Below are 24,238 nucleotides of genomic sequence, written 5' to 3'. Positions count from 1 at the left end.
CACTCCCCGGTCATGCCCTATGTCTTCCTCCTGTTCCCCCCACCCCGCTCATGCCCCGTGTCTCTCTCCTGTTCCCCCCACCCCGGACTCATGCCCTGTGTCTCCCTCCTGTTCCCCCTACCCCCCGCTCATGCCCTGTGTCTCTCTCCTGTTCCCACCACCCCTGCTCATGCCCCATGCCTTTCTCCTGTTCCCCCCACCCCCCGCTCATGCCCCGTGTCTCCCTCCTGTTTCCCCCACTCCCCGGTCATGCCCTATGTCTTCCTCCTGTTTCCCCCACCCCCGCTCATGCCCCGTGTCTCTCTCCTGTTCCCCCCACCCTGCACTCATGCCCTGTGTCTCCCTCCTGTTCCCCCTACCCCCTGCTCATGCCCTGTGTCTCCCTCCTGTAGTACCCCCCCACCCCCGCTCATGCCCCTTGTCTCTCTCCTGTTCCCCCACCCCCCGCTCATGCCCTGTGTCTCCCTGCTGTTTCCCCCACCCCCGCTCATGTCCCGTGTCTCCCTCCTGTTCCCCCACCCCCTGTTCATGCCCCGTGTCTCCCTCCTGTTCTCCCCATGCCCCGCATCTTCCTCCTGTTCCCCCCACCTCCCGCTCATGCCCTGTGTCTCTCTCCTGTTGCCCCCACCCCCCGCTCATGCCCCGTGTCTCGCTCCTGTTCCCCCACCCCCGTTCATGCCCCGTGTCTCCCTCCTGTTTCCCCCACCCCCGCCGATGCCCTGTGTCTCCCTGCTGTTTCCCCTACCCCCCGCTCATGCCCCGTGTCTCTCTCCTGTTCCCACCACCCCCCGCTCATGCCCCGTGTCTCTCTACTGTTCCCCCGACCCCCCGCTCATGCCCCATGTATCTCTCCTGCTCCCCCCACCCCCTGCTCATGCCCCGTGTCTCTCTCCTGTTCCCCCCACCCCCTGCTCATGCCCCATGCCTCTCTCCTGTTTCCCCCACCCCTCGCTCATGCCCCGTGTCTCCCTCCTGTACCCCCACCCCCTGCTCATGCCCTGTGTCTCTCTACTGTTCCCCCCACCCCCCGCTCATGCCCCGTGTATCTCTCCTGTTCCCCCACCCCCCGCTCATGCCCCGTGTCTCTCTCCTGTTTCCCCCACCACCTGCTCATGCTCCGTGTCTCTCTCCTGTTTCCCCCACTCACCGCTTATGCCCCGTGTCTCCCTCCTGTTCCCCCTCCCCCCTGCTCATGCCCAGTTTATCTCTCCTGTTCCCCCACCCCCTGCTCATTCCCCGTGTCTCTCTCCTGTTCCCCACCCCTGGCTCATGCCCCGTGTCTTTCTCCTGTTCCCCCCAGCCCCCTCTCATGCCCCGTGTCTCTCTAATGTTCTAATGTTCCCTCCACCCTCCTCTCATGCCCCGTGTCTTCCTCCTGTTCCCCCTACACCCGCTCATTCCCTGTGTCTTTCTATCTGTTCCCCCCACCTCCCGCTCATGCCCCGTGTCTCCCTCCTGTTCCCCCACCCCCCGCTCATGCCCCGTGTCTCTCTCCTGTTACCCCCACGCCCCGCTCATGCCCCGTGTCTCCCTCCTGTTCCCCCCACCCCCTTCTCATGCCCCGTGTCTCGCTCCTGTTCCACCCACCCCCCGCTCATGCCCTGTGTCTTCCTCCTGTTCCCCCCACCCAACCATGCCCTGTGTCTCTCTCCTGTTCCTCCCACCCCCTGCTCATGTCCCGTGTCTCTCTCCTGTTCCCCTGACCCCCGCTCATGCCCCATGTCTTCCTCCTGTTCCCCCTACCCCCCACTAATGCCCCGTGTCTCCCTCCTGTTCCCCCCACACCCTGCTCATGCCCTGTGTCTCTCTCCTGTTCCCCCATCCCCCGCTCATGCCCCGTGTCTCCCTCCTGTTCCCCCACCCCCTGTTCATGCCCCGTGTCTCCCTCCTGTTCTCCCCATGCCCCGCGTCTTCCTCCTGTTCCCCCCACCCCCTCCCCCGCTCATGCCCAGTATCTCTCTCCTGTTCCCCCATCCCCACACTCATGCCCCCTGTCTCTTCTCTCTCCTGTTCACCCCACCCCCCGCTAATGCCCCGTGTCTCTCTCCTGTTCCCACCACCCCCGCTCATGCCCCATGCCTTTCTCCTGTTCCCCCCACCCCCTGCTCATGCCCCATGTCTCCCTCCTGTTTCCCCCACCCCCGCTCATGCCCCATGCCTTTCTCCTGTTCCCCCCACCCCCTGCTCATGCCCCGTGTCTCCCTCCTGTTTCCCCCACTCCCCGGTCATGCCCTATGTCTTCCTCCTGTTCCCCCCACCCCGCTCATGCCCCGTGTCTCTCTCCTGTTCCCCCCACCCCGGACTCATGCCCTGTGTCTCCCTCCTGTTCCCCCTACCCCCCGCTCATGCCCTGTGTCTCTCTCCTGTTCCCACCACCCCTGCTCATGCCCCATGCCTTTCTCCTGTTCCCCCCACCCCCCGCTCATGCCCCGTGTCTCCCTCCTGTTTCCCCCACTCCCCGGTCATGCCCTATGTCTTCCTCCTGTTTCCCCCACCCCCGCTCATGCCCCGTGTCTCTCTCCTGTTCCCCCCACCCTGCACTCATGCCCTGTGTCTCCCTCCTGTTCCCCCTACCCCCTGCTCATGCCCTGTGTCTCCCTCCTGTAGTACCCCCCCACCCCCGCTCATGCCCCGTGTCTCTCCCCTGTTCCCCCACCCCCCGCTCATGCCCTGTGTCTCCCTGCTGTTACCCCCACCCCCGCTTTTGCCCCATGTCTCCCTCCTGTTCCCCCACCCCCCGCTCATGCCCTGTGTCTCCCTCCTGTACCCCCCACCCCCCGCTCATGCCCGGTCTCTCTCCTGTGCCCCCCCACCCCCCGCTCATGCCCCGTGTCTCCCTCCTGTTTCCCCCACTCCCCGGTCATGCCCTATGTCTTCCTCCTGTTCCACCCACCCCCGCTCATGCCCCGTGTCTCTCTCCTGTTGCCCCACCCGCGCACTCATGCCCTGTGTCTCCCCCCTGTTCCCCCTACCCCCCGCTCATGCCCCGTGTCTCTCTCCTGTTCCCACCACCCCCGCTCATGCCCCATGCCTTTCTCCTGTTCCCCCCACCCCCCGCTCATGCCCCGTGTCTCCCTCCTGTTTTCCCCACTCCCCGCTCATGCACCATGCCTTTCTCCTGTTCCCCCCACCCCCCGCTCATGCCCCATGTCTCCCTCCTGTTTCCCCCACTCCCCTGTCATGCCCTGTGTCTCCCTCTTGTTCCCCCTACCCCCGCTCATGCCCTGTGTCTCCCTCCTGTACCCCCCACCCCCGCTCATGCCCCGTGTCTCTGTCCTGTTCCCCCATCCCCCGCTCATGCCCCGTGTCTCTCTCCTGTTCCCACCACCCCCGCTCATGCCCCATGTCTTTCTCCTGTTCCCCCACCCTGCTCATGCCCTGTGTCTCCCTCCTGTTTCCCCCACTCCCCGGTCATGCCCCGTGTCTCTCTCCTGTTCCCCCATCCCCCGCTCATGCCCCGTGTCTCTCTCCTGTTCCCACCACCCCCGCTCATGCCCCGTGTCTTTCTCCTGTACCCCCCACCCCCGCTCATGCCCCGTGTCTCTCTCCTGTTCCCCCATCCCCCGCTCATGCCCCGTGTCTCTCTCCTGTTCCCACCACCCCCGCTCATGCCCCGTGTCTTTCTCCTGTTCCCTCCACCCCCGCTCATGTGCCGTATCTTCTTCCTGTTCCCCCCACCTCCCGCTCATGCCCTGTATCTCCCTCCTGTTCCCCCCACCCCCGCTCAAGCCCCGTGTCTCTCTCCTGTTCCCCCCACCCCCTGCTCATTCCCCGTGTCTCCCTCCTGTTCCCCCCACCCCCAGCTCATGCCCCGTGTCTCTCTCCTTTTCCCCCCACCCCCGCTCATGCCCCGTGTCTTCCTCCTGTTCCCCCACCCCCCACTCATGCCCCGTGTCTCCCTCCTGTTCCCCCTGTTAGGCGGAAACCTGTGCAGTTCCCTCTGGGACCACTGCAAAAGATTTAGGACTACAGGTGTTTGGCAGTAAACCCACTTGGTAGCAGTCTGTACCACACAGATTCACTTGGTAGCTGTGGCTGAGCAGTCAGACTTCCCTCAAGAAGAGTTAAGCAGTATTTGGAGTATACAATATAGGGCAATTCTTCAAAGTAAGACAAGCAAACACGCAACGAGGCTCAGTGTAAAGATATTAAGGTATTTATTTATAACGGAACATCTATGGAAAACACGATGGCACTATCACGGCAAACACTTCAATCACAATTACTCTACGAAGAAGAAACGATCAATCCCCCTAACAATATTTCGACAAGTCTAGGTTCTACCGGTATCACTTATTTTCAGACAGAAGTGTATACCTCAACCTAGATGGCACTCTAATATTAGTTAGGATGGGAGAGAAAAATAGGCAGGTTACGGAGTCAACACAGTTCAATACTTTACGGGAAAAAAATGCAAGGCAAGAAGACAAGAAACACAATAGATCATAAAGTTCAGAGGCCAGGCCCACTCGGAGAGAGGCAAGGCGATTTGTCCCAAAAAGTCTCTTTGTGGAAATGCGTTCGAGCCCGTATAGCAAATTGTTATTGGAAAGTTTGGAACCAGTTCAGAACCTCACGTTAAAGAAAGCTTGGAGGTGACCCAATGGAAAGGCGAGGATTAAGACACCTCACTCGATCCGGCAGAAAGGGCAGCCAGGCGGACACGGTACCTTGTTTGTGGAGAGACAGCTCCGGCGGGGGCAGTTGTTCCTGGTGGTGGATGCACGTCGGGTCTTTGCCAAGAGTAGAGATGATCTCGTCGTCGAAGAAAAGTGAAGTCTGGTGCACCACCAGGGAAGAGACCAGCCGCGGAGTGCTCCGTCACAAGGCACCACCTTTTGGTCGCGGTACAGGTGTAGTGGCTATCCGGTTGCCGAGGTGCTCTGCACGGGCAATTCGACCACTGTGTCCTGAGGCGAAGAAAAAGGAAAAGGGGACTGGTTGTTCCCACCAGTCAGGGGAAGAGACTCTCCGGCAGGGAGATCTCCTCTGTCGTCGGGAAGTGGTGAGTCGGTTCCGCAGGGCTCCACCGGGAGTGTCGTCGTGCAGGTCGGCTCAGCGTTACCCTCGTCGGATTCTTAAGTCCTGTGGCGACTTCTGAAGATCCAGTCCAAAAAAGCCCTGCTTTTATGCAGAAAACTCCCATTCATTCAGCCTAGCAGTCAATCAACACACGCTAAGTGGTGAGCGGGGAGACTCACCACTTGGGCCAATCACACCAGAGTGCGACCGGAGTTGGCAAGGCAACTCGGTCCAGGGTGCCTAAACCCCCTCCCACACCCCTGTGGTAACCCAGACAGAATGGCACCACTTTGGAGGGTCTCTGTCCAGAGGCCCGCCAAAAGTGGAACAAAGGGCTCAACCTTTGGTTTAGGAGTCACAGAGACGAACACAGACGCCATTTTCAAAACCGAGTTCTGGCAGAAAATACCATCCGATAAACTTATTTAAGATAAGTAGACCGGTGGTACGTTAGAGATTAACGAGGAAAAGTATCAATCTCCAACAATGGGACGAATCCCATAGGGTTATGTTCGGAGTCGAGCATAACAAGTACTTTACACTGCCACCAGCCAAAACTCGACGAGGGGGGACGGGACAGTGCCCCCTCGAGTAACAGATCTAGGAGTAATCGAATTACCCCTACTAGCACGTCCACAATAAGATGGTTTGTACTAGTTCTGTTAGTAAATTTAGGTCTAGTAAAGCCAATGGTGACTTTACATGCCCGGGGAGACAGTAGTCAATCCCCGGGTATGGAGTCTATGGTGGAGGTCCGCTAGGACGCCCCAGTGTTACGGCACGTAGGGTGCGGTGTAACACACATAGAAAAACATATGAGACCCTAGGGAGTAAAAGACCCCATAGCCCATAGAACACATTGATATTCAAAGGAATTACACACATTCATGTCCAAGAGTGGGAGGAAAAGAGTCCCACTCTTGGCAGGATGGAAAAAAACAAACTCCAGGAATCCAGCAAAGCTGCTGGGGGACTCACTAGGTTAGTAAATTCAGCCTAAACAGAGAATTCTCCCTAACACCCCCCCACCCCCGCTCAAGCTGCGTTTCTTCCTCCTGTTCCCCCCACCCCCCGCTCATGCCCCGTGTATCCCTCCTGTTCCCCCCACCCCCGCTAATGCCCTGTGTCTCTCTCCTGTTCCCCCCACCTCCCGCTCATGCCCTGTGTCTCTCTCCTGTTCCCCCCACCCCCCGCTCATGCCCGTGTCTCTCTCCTGTCCCCCCACCCCCGTTCATGCCCCGTGTCTCCCTCCTGTTTCCCCCACCCCCGCCGATGCCCTGTGTCTCCCTGCTGTTTCCCCTACCCCCCGCTCATGCCCCGTGTCTCTCTCCTGTTCCCACCACCCCCCGCTCATGCCCCGTGTCTCTCTACTGTTCCCCCGACCCCCCGCTCATGCCCCATGTATCTCTCCTGCTCCCCCCACCCCCTGCTCATGCCCCGTGTCTCTCTCCTGTTCCCCCCCACCCCCTGCTCATGCCCCATGCCTCTCTCCTGTTTCCCCCACCCCTCGCTCATGCCCCGTGTCTCCCTCCTGTACCCCCACCCCCTGCTCATGCCCTGTGTCTCTCTACTGTTCCCCCCACCCCCCGCTCATGCCCCGTGTATCTCTCCTGTTCCCCCACCCCCCGCTCATGCCCCGTGTCTCTCTCCTGTTTCCCCCACCACCCGCTCATGCTCTGTGTCTCTCTCCTGTTTCCCCCACTCACCGCTTATGCCCCGTGTCTCCCTCCTGTTCCCCCTACCCCCTGCTCATGCCCAGTGTATCTCTCCTGTTCCCCCCACCCCCTGCTCATTCCCCGTGTCTCTCTCCTGTTCCCCCACCCCTGGCTCATGCCCCGTGTCTTTCTCCTGTTCCCCCCAGCCCCCGCTCATGCCCCATGTCTCTCTAATGTTCTAATGTTCCCTCCACCCTCCTCTCATGCCCCGTGTCTTCCTCCTGTTCCCCCCACCCCCGCTCATTCCCCGTGTCTTTCTCCTGTTCCCCCCACCTCCCGCTCATGCCCCGTGTCTCTCTCCTGTTGCCCCCACCCCCCGCTCATGCCCTGTGTCTCTCTCCTGTTCCCCCCACCCCCCGCTCATGCCCTGTGTCTCCCTCCTGTTCCCCCCACCCCCTGGTCATGCCCCGTGTCTCTCTCCTGTCCCCCCACCCCCGTTCATGCCCCGTGTCTCCCTCCTGTTTCCCCCACCCCCGCCGATGCCCTGTGTCTCCCTGCTGTTTCCCCTACCCCCCGCTCATGCCCCGTGTCTCTCTCCTGTTCCCACCACCCTCCGCTCATGCCCCGTGTCTCTCTACTGTTCCCCCGACCCCCCGCTCATGCCCCATGTATCTCTCCTGCTCCCCCCACCCCTTGCTCATGCTCCGTGTCTCTCTCCTGTTCCCCCCCACCCCCTGCTCATGCCCCATGCCTCTCTCCTGTTTCCCCCACCCCTCGCTCATGCCCCGGGTCTCCCTCCTGTACCCCCACCCCCTGCTCATGCCCTGTGTCTCTCTACTGTTCCCCCCACCCCCCGCTCATGCCCCGTGTATCTCTCCTGTTCCCCCACCCCCCGCTCATGCCCCGTGTCTCTCTCCTGTTTCCCCCACCACCCGCTCATGCTCTGTGTCTCTCTCCTGTTTCCCCCACTCACCGCTTATGCCCCGTGTCTCCCTCCTGTTCCCCCTACCCCCTGCTCATGCCCAGTGTATCTCTCCTGTTCCCCCCACCCCCTGCTCATTCCCCGTGTCTCTCTCCTGTTCCCCCACCCCTGGCTCATGCCCCGTGTCTTTCTCCTGTTCCCCCCAGCCCCCGCTCATGCCCCATGTCTCTCTAATGTTCTAATGTTCCCTCCACCCTCCTCTCATGCCCCGTGTCTTCCTCCTGTTCCCCCCACCCCCGCTCATTCCCCGTGTCTTTCTCCTCTCCTGTTCCCCCCACCTCCCGCTCATGCCCCGTGTCTCTCTCCTGTTGCCCCCACCCCCCGCTCATGCCCTGTGTCTCTCTCCTGTTCCCCCCACCCCCGCTCATGCCCTGTGTCTCCCTCCTGTTCCCCCCACCCCCTGGTCATGCCCCGTGTTTTCCTCCTGTTCCCCCCATCCCCCGCTCATGCCCCGTGTCTCTCTCCTGTTCCCCCACCCCAGCTCATGCCCCGTGTCTCCCTCCTGTTCACCCCACCACCCCCCGCTCATGTGCCGTATCTTTCTCCTGTTCCCCCCACCCCCCGCTCATGCCCCGTGTCTCCCTCCTGTTCCCCCCACCCCCCGCTCATGCCCCATGTCTCCCTCCTGTTCCCTCCACCCTGCTCATTCCCCATGTCTCCCTCCTGTTCCCCCCAGCCCCCGGTCATGCCCCGTGTCTTCCTCCTGTTCCCCCCACCCCCCGCTCATGCCCCGTGTCTCCCTCCTGTTCTCCCCACCCCCCGCTCATGCCCCGTGTCTCCATCCTGTTCCCCCCACCCCCTGCTCATGTCCCGTGTCTCTCTCCTGTTCCCCCCACCCCCGCTCATGCCCTGTGTCTCCCTCCTGTTCCCCCCACCCACAGTCATGCCCCGTGTCTTCCTCCTGTTCCCCCCACCCCCCGCTCATGCCCCGTGTCTCTCTCCTGTTCCCCCCAACCCCCACTCATTCCCTGTGTCTTCCTCCTGATTCCCCCCACCCCCCACTCATGCCCCGTGTCTTCCTACTTTTCCCCCCACCCCCTGCTCATGCCCCGTGTCTCTCTCCTGTTCCCCCCACCCCCTGCTCATGCCCTGTGTCTTCCTCTTGTCCCCCCTCCTATGATGCCCCTGGTTGACCTCTTATTCCCCCCACCCCCCGCTGATGCCCCGTGTCTCTCTCCTGTTCCCCCCCCTGTTCATGCCCCGTGTCTCCCTCCTGTTTCCCCCAACCCCCACCAATGCCCTGTGTCTCCCTGCTGTTTCCCCTACCCCCCGCTCATGCCCCGTGTCTTTCTCCTGTTCCCACCACCCTCCGCTCATGCCCGTGTCTCTCTACTGTTCCCTCCACCCCGTGTATCTCTCCTGTTCACCCCACCCCCGCTCATGCCCTGTGTCTCTCTCCTGTTCCCCTCACCCCCGCTCATGACCGTGTCTCCCTCCTGATCCCCCTGCCCCCTGCTCATGCCCATTGTATCTCTCCTGTTCCCCCCAGCCCCCTGTTCATTCCCCGTGTCTCTCTCCTGTTCCCCCACCCCCCACTCATGCCCCGTGTTTCCCTCCTGTACCCCCACCCCCCGCGCATGCCCCGTGTCTCTCTCCTGTTTCCCCACCCCCCGCTCATGCCCCGTGTTTCTCTCCTGTTCCCCCCAACCCCGCTCAAGCCCTGTGTCTCCCTGCTGTTTCCCCCACCCCCCACTCATGCCCCGTCTCTCTCTCCTGTTCCCCCCACCCCCCGCTCATGCCCCGTGTCTCTCTACTGTTCCCCCGACCCCCCCGCTCATGCCCCATGTATCTCTCCTGCTCCCCCCACCCCCTGCTCATGCCCGTGTCTCTCTCCTGTTCCCCCCACCCCCTGCTCATGCCCCATGCCTTTCTCCTGTTCCCCCCACCCCCCGCTCATGCCCCGTGTCTCCCTCCTGTTTTCCCCACTCCCCGCTCATGCACCATGCCTTTCTCCTGTTCCCCCCACCCCCCGCTCATGCCCCATGTCTCCCTCCTGTTTCCCCCACTCCCCTGTCATGCCCTGTGTCTCCCTCTTGTTCCCCCTACCCCCGCTCATGCCCTGTGTCTCCCTCCTGTACCCCCCACCCCCGCTCATGCCCCGTGTCTCTGTCCTGTTCCCCCATCCCCCGCTCATGCCCCGTGTCTCTCTCCTGTTCCCACCACCCCCGCTCATGCCCCATGTCTTTCTCCTGTTCCCCCACCCTGCTCATGCCCTGTGTCTCCCTCCTGTTTCCCCCACTCCCCGGTCATGCCCCGTGTCTCTCTCCTGTTCCCCCATCCCCCGCTCATGCCCCGTGTCTCTCTCCTGTTCCCACCACCCCCGCTCATGCCCCGTGTCTTTCTCCTGTACCCCCCACCCCCGCTCATGCCCCGTGTCTCTCTCCTGTTCCCCCATCCCCCGCTCATGCCCCGTGTCTCTCTCCTGTTCCCACCACCCCCGCTCATGCCCCGTGTCTTTCTCCTGTTCCCTCCACCCCCGCTCATGTGCCGTATCTTCTTCCTGTTCCCCCCACCTCCCGCTCATGCCCTGTATCTCCCTCCTGTTCCCCCCACCCCCGCTCAAGCCCCGTGTCTCTCTCCTGTTCCCCCCACCCCCTGCTCATTCCCCGTGTCTCCCTCCTGTTCCCCCCACCCCCAGCTCATGCCCCGTGTCTCTCTCCTTTTCCCCCCACCCCCGCTCATGCCCCGTGTCTTCCTCCTGTTCCCCCACCCCCCACTCATGCCCCGTGTCTCCCTCCTGTTCCCCCTGTTAGGCGGAAACCTGTGCAGTTCCCTCTGGGACCACTGCAAAAGATTTAGGACTACAGGTGTTTGGCAGTAAACCCACTTGGTAGCAGTCTGTACCACACAGATTCACTTGGTAGCTGTGGCTGAGCAGTCAGACTTCCCTCAAGAAGAGTTAAGCAGTATTTGGAGTATACAATATAGGGCAATTCTTCAAAGTAAGACAAGCAAACACGCAACGAGGCTCAGTGTAAAGATATTAAGGTATTTATTTATAACGGAACATCTATGGAAAACACGATGGCACTATCACGGCAAACACTTCAATCACAATTACTCTACGAAGAAGAAACGATCAATCCCCCTAACAATATTTCGACAAGTCTAGGTTCTACCGGTATCACTTATTTTCAGACAGAAGTGTATACCTCAACCTAGATGGCACTCTAATATTAGTTAGGATGGGAGAGAAAAATAGAGAGGTTACGGAGTCAACACAGTTCAATACTTTACGGGAAAAAAATGCAAGGCAAGAAGACAAGAACCACAATAGATCATAAAGTTCAGAGGCCAGGCCCACTCGGAGAGAGGCAAGGCGATTTGTCCCAAAAAGTCTCTTTGTGGAAATGCGTTCGAGCCCGTATAGCAAATTGTTATTGGAAAGTTTGGAACCAGTTCAGAACCTCACGTTAAAGAAAGCTTGGAGGTGACCCAATGGAAAGGCGAGGATTAAGACACCTCACTCGATCCGGCAGAAAGGGCAGCCAGGCGGACACGGTACCTTGTTTGTGGAGAGACAGCTCCGGCGGGGGCAGTTGTTCCTGGTGGTGGATGCACGTCGGGTCTTTGCCAAGAGTAGAGATGATCTCGTCGTCGAAGAAAAGTGAAGTCTGGTGCACCACCAGGGAAGAGACCAGCCGCGGAGTGCTCCGTCACAAGGCACCACCTTTTGGTCGCGGTACAGGTGTAGTGGCTATTCGGTTGCCGAGGTGCTCTGCACGGGCAATTCGACCACTGTGTCCTGAGGCGAAGAAAAAGGAAAAGGGGACTGGTTGTTCCCACCAGTCAGGGGAAGAGACTCTCCGGCAGGGAGATCTCCTCTGTCGTCGGGAAGTGGTGAGTCGGTTCCGCAGGGCTCCACCGGGAGTGTCGTCGTGCAGGTCGGCTCAGCGTTACCCTCGTCGGATTCTTAAGTCCTGTGGCGACTTCTGAAGATCCAGTCCCAAAAGCCCTGCTTTTATGCAGAAAACTCCCATTCATTCAGCCTAGCAGTCAATCAACACACGCTAAGTGGTGAGCGGGGAGACTCACCACTTGGGCCAATCACACCAGAGTGCGACCGGAGTTGGCAAGGCAACTCGGTCCAGGGTGCCTAAACCCCCTCCCACACCCCTGTGGTAACCCAGACAGAATGGCACCACTTTGGAGGGTCTCTGTCCAGAGGCCCGCCAAAAGTGGAACAAAGGGCTCAACCTTTGGTTTAGGAGTCACAGAGACGAACACAGACGCCATTTTCAAAACCGAGTTCTGGCAGAAAATACCATCCGATAAACTTATTTAAGATAAGTAGACCGGTGGTACGTTAGAGATTAACGAGGAAAAGTATCAATCTCCAACAATGGGACGAATCCCATAGGGTTATGTTCGGAGTCGAGCATAACAAGTACTTTACACTGCCACCAGCCAAAACTCGACGAGGGGGGACGGGACAGTGCCCCCTCGAGTAACAGATCTAGGAGTAATCGAATTACCCCTACTAGCACGTCCACAATAAGATGGTTTGTACTAGTTCTGTTAGTAAATTTAGGTCTAGTAAAGCCAATGGTGACTTTACATGCCCGGGGAGACAGTAGTCAATCCCCGGGTATGGAGTCTATGGTGGAGGTCCGCTAGGACGCCCCAGTGTTACGGCACGTAGGGTGCGGTGTAACACACATAGAAAAACATATGAGACCCTAGGGAGTAAAAGACCCCATAGCCCATAGAACACATTGATATTCAAAGGAATTACACACATTCATGTCCAAGAGTGGGAGGAAAAGAGTCCCACTCTTGGCAGGATGGAAAAAAACAAACTCCAGGAATCCAGCAAAGCTGCTGGGGGACTCACTAGGTTAGTAAATTCAGCCTAAACAGAGAATTCTCCCTAACACCCCCCCACCCCCGCTCAAGCTGCGTTTCTTCCTCCTGTTCCCCCCACCCCCCGCTCATGCCCCGTGTATCCCTCCTGTTCCCCCCACCCCCGCTAATGCCCTGTGTCTCTCTCCTGTTCCCCCCACCTCCCGCTCATGCCCTGTGTCTCTCTCCTGTTCCCCCCACCCCCCGCTCATGCCCGTGTCTCTCTCCTGTCCCCCCACCCCCGTTCATGCCCCGTGTCTCCCTCCTGTTTCCCCCAACCCCGCCGATGCCCTGTGTCTCCCTGCTGTTTCCCCTACCCCCCGCTCATGCCCCGTGTCTCTCTCCTGTTCCCACCACCCCCCGCTCATGCCCCGTGTCTCTCTACTGTTCCCCCGACCCCCCGCTCATGCCCCATGTATCTCTCCTGCTCCCCCCACCCCCTGCTAATGCCCCGTGTCTCTCTCCTGTTCCCCCCACCCCCTGCTCATGCCCCATGCCTCTCTTCTGTTTCCCCCACCCCTCGCTCATGCCCCGTGTCTCCCTCCTGTACCCCCACCCCCTGCTCATGCCCTGTGTCTCTCTACTGTTCCCCCCACCCCCCGCTCATGCCCCGTGTATCTCTCCTGTTTCCCCCACTCACCGCTTATGCCCCGTGTCTCCCTCCTGTTCCCCCTACCCCCTGCTCATGCCCAGTGTATCTCTCCTGTTCCCCCCACCCCCTGCTCATTCCCCGTGTCTCTCTACTGTTCCCCCACCCCTGGCTCATGCCCCGTGTCTTTCTCCTGTTCCCCCCAGCCCCCGCTCATGCCCCGTGTCTCTCTAATGTTCTCTCCACCCTCCTCTCATGCCCCGTGTCTTCCTCCTGTTCCCCCTACCCCCGCTCATTCCCCGTGTCTTTCTCCTGTTCCCCCCACCTCCCACTCATGCCCCGTGTCTCTCTCCTGTTCCCCCACCCCCCGCTCATGCCCCGTGTCTCTCTCCTGTTCCCCCCACCTCCTTCTCATGCCCCGTGTCTCGCTCCTGTTCCACCCACCCCCCGCTCATGCCCTGTGTCTTCCTCCTGTTCCCCCCACCCAACCATGCCCTGTGTCTCTCTCCTGTTCCTCCCACCCCCTGCTCATGTCCCGTGTCTCTCTCCTGTTACCCCCACGCCCCGCTCATGACCCGTGTCTCCCTCCTGTTCCCCCCACCTCCTTCTCATGCCCCGTGTCTCGCTCCTGTTCCACCCACCCCCCGCTCATGCCCTGTGTCTTCCTCCTGTTCCCCCCACCCAACCATGCCCTGTGTCTCTCTCCTGTTCCTCCCACCCCCTGCTCATGTCCCGTGTCTCTCTCCTGTTCCCCTGACCCCCGCTCATGCCCCATGTCTTCCTCCTGTTCCCCCCACCCCCCACTAATGCCCCGTGTCTCCCTCCTGTTCCCCCCACACCCCGCTCATGCCCTGTGTCTCTCTCCTGTTCCCCCATCCCACGCTCATGCCCCGTGTCTCCCTCCTGTTCCCCCACCCCCTGTTCATGCCCCGTGTCTCCCTCCTGTTCTCCCCATGCCCCGCATCTTCCTCCTGTTCCCCCCACCTCCCGCTCATGCCCTGTGTCTCTCTCCTGTTCCCCCCACCCCCCGCTCATGCCCCGTGTCTCGCTCCTGTTCCCCCACCCCCGTTCATGCCCCGTGTCTCCCTCCTGTTTTCCCCACCCCCGCCGATGCCCTGTGTCTCCCTGCTGTTTCCCCTACCCCCCGCTCATGCCCCGTGTCTCTCTCCTGTTCCCACCACCCCCCGCTCATGCCCCGTGTCTCTCTACTGTTCCCCCGACCCCCCGCTCATGCCCCATGTATCTCTCCTGCTCCCCCCACCCCCTGCTCATGCCCCGTGTCTCTCTCCTGTTCCCCCCACCCCCTGCTCATGCCCCATGCCTCTCTCCTGTTTCCCCCACCCCTCGCTCATGCCCCGTGTCTCCCTCCTGTACCCCCACCCCCTGCTCATGCCCTGTGTCTCTCTACTGTTCCCCCCACCCCCCGCTCATGCCCCGTGTATCTCTCCTGTTCCCCCACCCCCCGCTCATGCCCCGTGTCTCTCTCCTGTTTCCCCCACCACCCGCTCATGCTCCGTGTCTCTCTCCTGTTTCCCCCACTCACCGCTTATGCCCCGTGTCTCCCTCCTGTTCCCCCTACCCCCTGCTCATGCCCAGTTTATCTCTCCTGTTCCCCCCACCCCCTGCTCATTCCCCGTGTCTCTCTCCTGTTCCCCCACCCCTGGCTCATGCCCCGTGTCTTTCTCCTGTTCCCCCCAGCCCCCGCTCATGCCCCGTGTCTCTCTAATGTTCTAATGTTCCCTCCACCCTCCTCTCATGCCCCGTGTCTTCCTCCTGTTCCCCCTACCCCCGCTCATTCCCTGTGTCTTTCTATCTGTTCCCCCCACCTCCCGCTCATGCCCCGTGTCTCCCTCCTGTTCCCCCACCCCCCGCTCATGCCCCGTGTCTCTCTCCTGTTACCCCCACGCCCCGCTCATGCCCCGTGTCTCCCTCCTGTTCCCCCCACCCCCTTCTCATGCCCCGTGTCTCGCTCCTGTTCCACCCACCCCCCGCTCATGCCCTGTGTCTTCCTCCTGTTCCCCCCACCCAACCATGCCCTGTGTCTCTCTCCTGTTCCTCCCACCCCCTGCTCATGTCCCGTGTCTCTCTCCTGTTCCCCTGACCCCCGCTCATGCCCCATGTCTTCCTCCTGTTCCCCCTACCCCCCACTAATGCCCCGTGTCTCCCTCCTGTTCCCCCCACACCCCGCTCATGCCCTGTGTCTCTCTCCTGTTCCCCCATCCCCCGCTCATGCCCCGTGTCTCCCTCCTGTTCCCCCACCCCCTGTTTATGCCCCGTGTCTCCCTCCTGTTCTCCCCATGCCCCGCGTCTTCCTCCTGTTCCCCCCACCCCCTCCCCCGCTCATGCCCAGTATCTCTCTCCTGTTCCCCCATCCCCACACTCATGCCCCCTGTCTCTTCTCTCTCCTGTTCACCCCACCCCCCGCTAATGCCCCGTGTCTCTCTCCTGTTCCCACCACCCCCGCTCATGCCCCATGCCTTTCTCCTGTTCCCCCCACCCCCTGCTCATGCCCAGTGTCTCCCTCCTGTTTCCCCCACCCCCGCTCATGCCCCATGCCTTTCTCCTGTTCCCCCCACCCCCTGCTCATGCCCCGTGTCTCCCTCCTGTTTCCCCCACTCCCCGGTCATGCCCTATGTCTTCCTCCTGTTCCCCCCACCCCGCTCATGCCCCGTGTCTCTCTCCTGTTCCCCCCACCCCGGACTCATGCCCTGTGTCTCCCTCCTGTTCCCCCTACCCCCCGCTCATGCCCTGTGTCTCTCTCCTGTTCCCACCACCCCTGCTCATGCCCCATGCCTTTCTCCTGTTCCCCCCACCCCCCGCTCATGCCCCGTGTCTCCCTCCTGTTTCCCCCACTCCCCGGTCATGCCCTATGTCTTCCTCCTGTTTCCCCCACCCCCGCTCATGCCCCGTGTCTCTCTCCTGTTCCCCCCACCCTGCACTCATGCCCTGTGTCTCCCTCCTGTTCCCCCTACCCCCTGCTCATGCCCTGTGTCTCCCTCCTGTAGTACCCCCCCACCCCCGCTCATGCCCCTTGTCTCTCTCCTGTTCCCCCACCCCCCGCTCATGCCCTGTGTCTCCCTGCTGTTTCCCCCACCCCCGCTCATGCCCCGTGTCTCCCTCCTGTTCCCCCACCCCCTGTTCATGCCCCGTGTCTCCCTCCTGTTCTCCCCATGCCCCGCATCTTCCTCCTGTTCCCCCCACCTCCCGCTCATGCCCTGTGTCTCTCTCCTGTTGCCCCCACCCCCCGCTCATGCCCCGTGTCTCGCTCCTGTTCCCCCACCCCCGTTCATGCCCCGTGTCTCCCTCCTGTTTCCCCCACCCCCGCCGATGCCCTGTGTCTCCCTGCTGTTTCCCCTACCCCCCGCTCATGCCCCGTGTCTCTCTCCTGTTCCCACCACCCCCCGCTCATGCCCCGTGTCTCTCTACTGTTCCCCCGACCCCCCGCTCATGCCCCATGTATCTCTCCTGCTCCCCCCACCCCCTGCTCATGCCCCGTGTCTCTCTCCTGTTCCCCCCACCCCCTGCTCATGCCCCATGCCTCTCTCCTGTTTCCCCCACCCCTCGCTCATGCCCCGTGTCTCCCTCCTGTACCCCCACCCCCTGCTCATGCCCTGTGTCTCTCTACTGTTCCCCCCACCCCCCGCTCATGCCCCGTGTATCTCTCCTGTTCCCCCACCCCCCGCTCATGCCCCGTGTCTCTCTCCTGTTTCCCCCACCACCTGCTCATGCTCCGTGTCTCTCTCCTGTTTCCCCCACTCACCGCTTATGCCCCGTGTCTCCCTCCTGTTCCCCCTACCCCCTGCTCATGCCCAGTTTATCTCTCCTGTTCCCCCCACCCCCTGCTCATTCCCCGTGTCTCTCTCCTGTTCCCCCACCCCTGGCTCATGCCCCGTGTCTTTCTCCTGTTCCCCCCAGCCCCCTCTCATGCCCCGTGTCTCTCTAATGTTCTAATGTTCCCTCCACCCTCCTCTCATGCCCCGTGTCTTCCTCCTGTTCCCCCTACCCCCGCTCATTCCCTGTGTCTTTCTATCTGTTCCCCCCACCTCCCGCTCATGCCCCGTGTCTCCCTCCTGTTCCCCCACCCCCCGCTCATGCCCCGTGTCTCTCTCCTGTTACCCCCACGCCCCGCTCATGCCCCGTGTCTCCCTCCTGTTCCCCCCACCCCCTTCTCATGCCCCGTGTCTCGCTCCTGTTCCACTCACCCCCCGCTCATGCCCTGTGTCTTCCTCCTGTTCCCCCCACCCAACCATGCCCTGTGTCTCTCTCCTGTTCCTCCCACCCCCTGCTCATGTCCCGTGTCTCTCTCCTGTTCCCCTGACCCCCGCTCATGCCCCATGTCTTCCTCCTGTTCCCCCTACCCCCCACTAATGCCCCGTGTCTCCCTCCTGTTCCCCCCACACCCTGCTCATGCCCTGTGTCTCTCTCCTGTTCCCCCATCCCCCGCTCATGCCCCGTGTCTCCCTCCTGTTCCCCCACCCCCTGTTCATGCCCCGTGTCTCCCTCCTGTTCTCCCCATGCCCCGCGTCTTCCTCCTGTTCCCCCCACCCCCTCCCCCGCTCATGCCCAGTATCTCTCTCCTGTTCCCCCATCCCCACACTCATGCCCCCTGTCTCTTCTCTCTCCTGTTCACCCCACCCCCCACTAATGCCCCGTGTCTCTCTCCTGTTCCCACCACCCCCGCTCATGCCCCATGCCTTTCTCCTGTTCCCCCCACCCCCTGCTCATGCCCCATGTCTCCCTCCTGTTTCCCCCACCCCCGCTCATGCCCCATGCCTTTCTCCTGTTCCCCCCACCCCCTGCTCATGCCCCGTGTCTCCCTCCTGTTTCCCCCACTCCCCGGTCATGCCCTATGTCTTCCTCCTGTTCCCCCCACCCCGCTCATGCCCCGTGTCTCTCTCCTGTTCCCCCCACCCCGGACTCATGCCTGTGTCTCCCTCCTGTTCCCCCTACCCCCCGCTCATGCCCTGTGTCTCTCTCCTGTTCCCACCACCCCTGCTCATGCCCCATGCCTTTCTCCTGTTCCCCCCACCCCCCGCTCATGCCCCGTGTCTCCCTCCTGTTTCCCCCACTCCCCGGTCATGCCCTATGTCTTCCTCCTGTTTCCCCCACCCCCGCTCATGCCCCGTGTCTCTCTCCTGTTCCCCCCACCCTGCACTCATGCCCTGTGTCTCCCTCCTGTTCCCCCTACCCCCTGCTCATGCCCTGTGTCTCCCTCCTGTAGTACCCCCCCACCCCCGCTCATGCCCCGTGTCTCTCCCCTGTTCCCCCACCCCCCGCTCATGCCCTGTGTCTCCCTGCTGTTTCCCCCCCCCGCTTTTGCCCCATGTCTCCCTCCTGTTCCCCCACCCCCCGCTCATGCCCTGTGTCTCCCTCCTGTACCCCCCTCACCCCCCGCTCATGCCCGGTCTCTCTCCTGTGCCCCCCACCCCCCGCTCATGCCCCGTGTCTCCCTCCTGTTTCCCCCACTCCCCGGTCATGCCCTATGTCTTTCCTCCTGTTCCCCCCACCCCCGCTCATGCCCCGTGTCTCTCTCCTGTTCCCCCACCCGCGCACTCATGCCCTGTGTCTCCCCCCTGTTCCCCCTACCCCCCGCTCATGCCCCGTGTCTCTCTCCTGTTCCCACCACCCCCGCTCTTGCCCCATGCCTTTCTCCTGTTCCCCCCACCCCCCGCTCATGCCCCGTGTCTCCCTCCTGTTTTCCCCACTCCCCGCTCATGCACCATGCCTTTCTCCTGTTCCCCCCACCCCCGCTCATGCCCCATGTCTCCCTCCTGTTTCCCCCACTCCCCTGTCATGCCCTGTGTCTCCCTCTTGTTCCCCCTACCCCCGCTCATGCCCTGTGTCTCCCTCCTGTACCCCCCACCCCCGCTCATGCCCCGTGTCTCTGTCCTGTTCCCCCATCCCCCGCTCATGCCCCGTGTCTCTCTCCTGTTCCCACCACCCCCGCTCATGCCCCATGTCTTTCTCCTGTTCCCCCACCCTGCTCATGCCCTGTGTCTCCCTCCTGTTTCCCCCACTCCCCGGTCATGCCCCCGTGTCTCTCTCCTGTTCCCCCATCCCCCGCTCATGCCCCGTGTCTCTCTCCTGTTCCCACCACCCCCGCTCATGCCCCGTGTCTTTCTCCTGTACCCCCCACCCCCGCTCATGCCCCGTGTCTCTCTCCTGTTCCCCCATCCCCCGCTCATGCCCCGTGTCTCTCTCCTGTTCCCACCACCCCCGCTCATGCCCCGTGTCTTTCTCCTGTTCCCTCCACCCCCGCTCATGTGCCGTATCTTCTTCCTGTTCCCCCCACCTCCCGCTCATGCCCTGTATCTCCCTCCTGTTCCCCCCACCCCCGCTCAAGCCCTGTGTCTCTCTCCTGTTCCCCCCACCCCCTGCTCATTCCCCGTGTCTCCCTCCTGTTCCCCCCACCCCCAGCTCATGCCCCGTGTCTCTCTCCTTTTCCCCCCACCCCCGCTCATGCCCCGTGTCTTCCTCCTGTTCCCCCACCCCCCACTCATGCCCCGTGTCTCCCTCCTGTTCCCCCTGTTAGGCGGAAACCTGTGCAGTTCCCTCTGGGACCACTGCAAAAGATTTAGGACTACAGGTGTTTGGCAGTAAACCCACTTGGTAGCAGTCTGTACCACACAGATTCACTTGGTAGCTGTGGCTGAGCAGTCAGACTTCCCTCAAGAAGAGTTAAGCAGTATTTGGAGTATACAATATAGGGCAATTCTTCAAAGTAAGACAAGCAAACACGCAACGAGGCTCAGTGTAAAGATATTAAGGTATTTATTTATAACGGAACATCTATGGAAAACACGATGGCACTATCACGGCAAACACTTCAATCACAATTACTCTACGAAGAAGAAACGATCAATCCCCCTAACAATATTTCGACAAGTCTAGGTTCTACCGGTATCACTTATTTTCAGACAGAAGTGTATACCTCAACCTAGATGGCACTCTAATATTAGTTAGGATGGGAGAGAAAAATAGGCAGGTTACGGAGTCAACACAGTTCAATACTTTACGGGAAAAAAATGCAAGGCAAGAAGACAAGAACCACAATAGATCATAAAGTTCAGAGGCCAGGCCCACTCGGAGAGAGGCAAGGCGATTTGTCCCAAAAAGTCTCTTTGTGGAAATGCGTTCGAGCCCGTATAGCAAATTGTTATTGGAAAGTTTGGAACCAGTTCAGAACCTCACGTTAAAGAAAGCTTGGAGGTGACCCAATGGAAAGGCGAGGATTAAGACACCTCACTCGATCCGGCAGAAAGGGCAGCCAGGCGGACACGGTACCTTGTTTGTGGAGAGACAGCTCCGGCGGGGGCAGTTGTTCCTGGTGGTGGATGCACGTCGGGTCTTTGCCAAGAGTAGAGATGATCTCGTCGTCGAAGAAAAGTGAAGTCTGGTGCACCACCAGGGAAGAGACCAGCCGCGGAGTGCTCCGTCACAAGGCACCACCTTTTGGTCGCGGTACAGGTGTAGTGGCTATCCGGTTGCCGAGGTGCTCTGCACGGGCAATTCGACCACTGTGTCCTGAGGCGAAGAAAAAGGAAAAGGGGACTGGTTGTTCCCACCAGTCAGGGGAAGAGACTCTCCGGCAGGGAGATCTCCTCTGTCGTCGGGAAGTGGTGAGTCGGTTCCGCAGGGCTCCACCGGGAGTGTCGTCGTGCAGGTCGGCTCAGCGTTACCCTCGTCGGATTCTTAAGTCCTGTGGCGACTTCTGAAGATCCAGTCCCAAAAGCCCTGCTTTTATGCAGAAAACTCCCATTCATTCAGCCTAGCAGTCAATCAACACACGCTAAGTGGTGAGCGGGGAGACTCACCACTTGGGCCAATCACACCAGAGTGCGACCGGAGTTGGCAAGGCAACTCGGTCCAGGGTGCCTAAACCCCCTCCCACACCCCTGTGGTAACCCAGACAGAATGGCACCACTTTGGAGGGTCTCTGTCCAGAGGCCCGCCAAAAGTGGAACAAAGGGCTCAACCTTTGGTTTAGGAGTCACAGAGACGAACACAGACGCCATTTTCAAAACCGAGTTCTGGCAGAAAATACCATCCGATAAACTTATTTAAGATAAGTAGACCGGTGGTACGTTAGAGATTAACGAGGAAAAGTATCAATCTCCAACAATGGGACGAATCCCATAGGGTTATGTTCGGAGTCGAGCATAACAAGTACTTTACACTGCCACCAGCCAAAACTCGACGAGGGGGGACGGGACAGTGCCCCCTCGAGTAACAGATCTAGGAGTAATCGAATTACCCCTACTAGCACGTCCACAATAAGATGGTTTGTACTAGTTCTGTTAGTAAATTTAGGTCTAGTAAAGCCAATGGTGACTTTACATGCCCGGGGAGACAGTAGTCAATCCCCGGGTATGGAGTCTATGGTGGAGGTCCGCTAGGACGCCCCAGTGTTACGGCACGTAGGGTGCGGTGTAACACACATAGAAAAACATATGAGACCCTAGGGAGTAAAAGACCCCATAGCCCATAGAACACATTGATATTCAAAGGAATTACACACATTCATGTCCAAGAGTGGGAGGAAAAGAGTCCCACTCTTGGCAGGATGGAAAAAAACAAACTCCAGGAATCCAGCAAAGCTGCTGGGGGACTCACTAGGTTAGTAAATTCAGCCTAAACAGAGAATTCTCCCTAACACCCCCCCACCCCCGCTCAAGCTGCGTTTCTTCCTCCTGTTCCCCCACCCCCCGCTCATGCCCCGTGTACCCCTCCTGTTCCCCCCACCCCCGCTAATGCCCTGTGTCTCTCTCCTGTTCCCCCCACCTCCCGCTCATGCCCTGTGTCTCTCTCCTGTTCCCCCCACCCCCCGCTCATGCCCGTGTCTCTCTCCTGTCCCCCCACCCCCGTTCATGCCCTGTGTCTCCCTCCTGTTTCCCCCACCCCCGCCGATGCCCTGTGTCTCCCTGCTGTTTCCCCTACCCCCCGCTCATGCCCCGTGTCTCTCTCCTGTTCCCACCACCCCCCGCTCATGCCCCGTGTCTCTCTACTGTTCCCCCGACCCCCCGCTCATGCCCCATGTATCTCTCCTGCTCCCCCCACCCCCTGCTCATGCCCCGTGTCTCTCTCCTGTTCCCCCCCACCCCCTGCTCATGCCCCATGCCTCTCTCCTGTTTCCCCCACCCCTCGCTCATGCCCCGTGTCTCCCTCCTGTACCCCCACCCCCTGCTCATGCCCTGTGTCTCTCTACTGTTCCCCCCACCCCCCGCTCATGCCCCGTGTATCTCTCCTGTTCCCCACCCCCCGCTCATGCCCCGTGTCTCTCTCCTGTTTCCCCCACCACCCGCTCATGCTCTGTGTCTCTCTCCTGTTTCCCCCACTCACCGCTTATGCCCCGTGTCTCCCTCCTGTTCCCCCTACCCCCTGCTCATGCCCAGTGTATCTCTCCTGTTCCCCCCACCCCCTGCTCATTCCCCGTGTCTCTCTCCTGTTCCCCCACCCCTGGCTCATGCCCCGTGTCTTTCTCCTGTTCCCCCCAGCCCCCGCTCATGCCCCATGTCTCTCTAATGTTCTAATGTTCCCTCCACCCTCCTCTCATGCCCCGTGTCTTCCTCCTGTTCCCCCCACCCCCGCTCATTCCCCGTGTCTTTCTCCTGTTCCCCCCACCTCCCGCTCATGCCCCGTGTCTCCCTCCTGTTCCCCCCACACCCCGCTCATGCCCTGTGTCTCTCTCCTGTTCCCCCATCCCCCGCTCATGCCCCGTGTCTCCCTCCTGTTCCCCCACCCCCTGTTTATGCCCCGTGTCTCCCTCCTGTTCTCCCCATGCCCCGCGTCTTCCTCCTGTTCCCCCCACCCCCTCCCCCGCTCATGCCCAGTATCTCTCTCCTGTTCCCCCATCCCCACACTCATGCCCCCTGTCTCTTCTCTCTCCTGTTCACCCCACCCCCCGCTAATGCCCCGTGTCTCTCTCCTGTTCCCACCACCCCCGCTCATGCCCCATGCCTTTCTCCTGTTCCCCCCACCCCCTGCTCATGCCCAGTGTCTCCCTCCTGTTTCCCCCACCCCCGCTCATGCCCCATGCCTTTCTCCTGTTCCCCCCACCCCCTGCTCATGCCCCGTGTCTCCCTCCTGTTTCCCCCACTCCCCGGTCATGCCCTATGTCTTCCTCCTGTTCCCCCCACCCCGCTCATGCCCCGTGTCTCTCTCCTGTTCCCCCCACCCCGGACTCATGCCCTGTGTCTCCCTCCTGTTCCCCCTACCCCCCGCTCATGCCCTGTGTCTCTCTCCTGTTCCCACCACCCCTGCTCATGCCCCATGCCTTTCTCCTGTTCCCCCACCCCCCGCTCATGCCCCGTGTCTCCCTCCTGTTTCCCCCACTCCCCGGTCATGCCCTATGTCTTCCTCCTGTTTCCCCCACCCCCGCTCATGCCCCGTGTCTCTCTCCTGTTCCCCCCACCCTGCACTCATGCCCTGTGTCTCCCTCCTGTTCCCCCTACCCCCTGCTCATGCCCTGTGTCTCCCTCCTGTAGTACCCCCCCACCCCCGCTCATGCCCCTTGTCTCTCTCCTGTTCCCCCACCCCCCGCTCATGCCCTGTGTCTCCCTGCTGTTTCCCCCACCCCCGCTCATGCCCCGTGTCTCCCTCCTGTTCCCCCACCCCCTGTTCATGCCCCGTGTCTCCCTCCTGTTCTCCCCATGCCCCGCATCTTCCTCCTGTTCCCCCCACCTCCCGCTCATGCCCTGTGTCTCTCTCCTGTTGCCCCCACCCCCCGCTCATGCCCCGTGTCTCGCTCCTGTTCCCCCACCCCCGTTCATGCCCCGTGTCTCCCTCCTGTTTCCCCCACCCCCGCCGATGCCCTGTGTCTCCCTGCTGTTTCCCCTACCCCCCGCTCATGCCCCGTGTCTCTCTCCTGTTCCCACCACCCCCCGCTCATGCCCCGTGTCTCTCTACTGTTCCCCCGACCCCCCGCTCATGCCCCATGTATCTCTCCTGCTCCCCCCACCCCCTGCTCATGCCCCGTGTCTCTCTCCTGTTCCCCCCACCCCCTGCTCATGCCCCATGCCTCTCTCCTGTTTCCCCCACCCCTCGCTCATGCCCCGTGTCTCCCTCCTGTACCCCCACCCCCTGCTCATGCCCTGTGTCTCTCTACTGTTCCCCCCACCCCCCGCTCATGCCCCGTGTATCTCTCCTGTT

Source organism: Ambystoma mexicanum, chromosome 4p (assembly GCF_040938575.1).
Source record: "Ambystoma mexicanum isolate Mex_15411 chromosome 4p, UKY_AmexF1_1, whole genome shotgun sequence".
In the NCBI taxonomy this organism is placed as follows: Eukaryota; Metazoa; Chordata; class Amphibia; order Caudata; family Ambystomatidae; genus Ambystoma; species Ambystoma mexicanum.
This window is presented reverse-complemented; position numbering follows the sequence as displayed.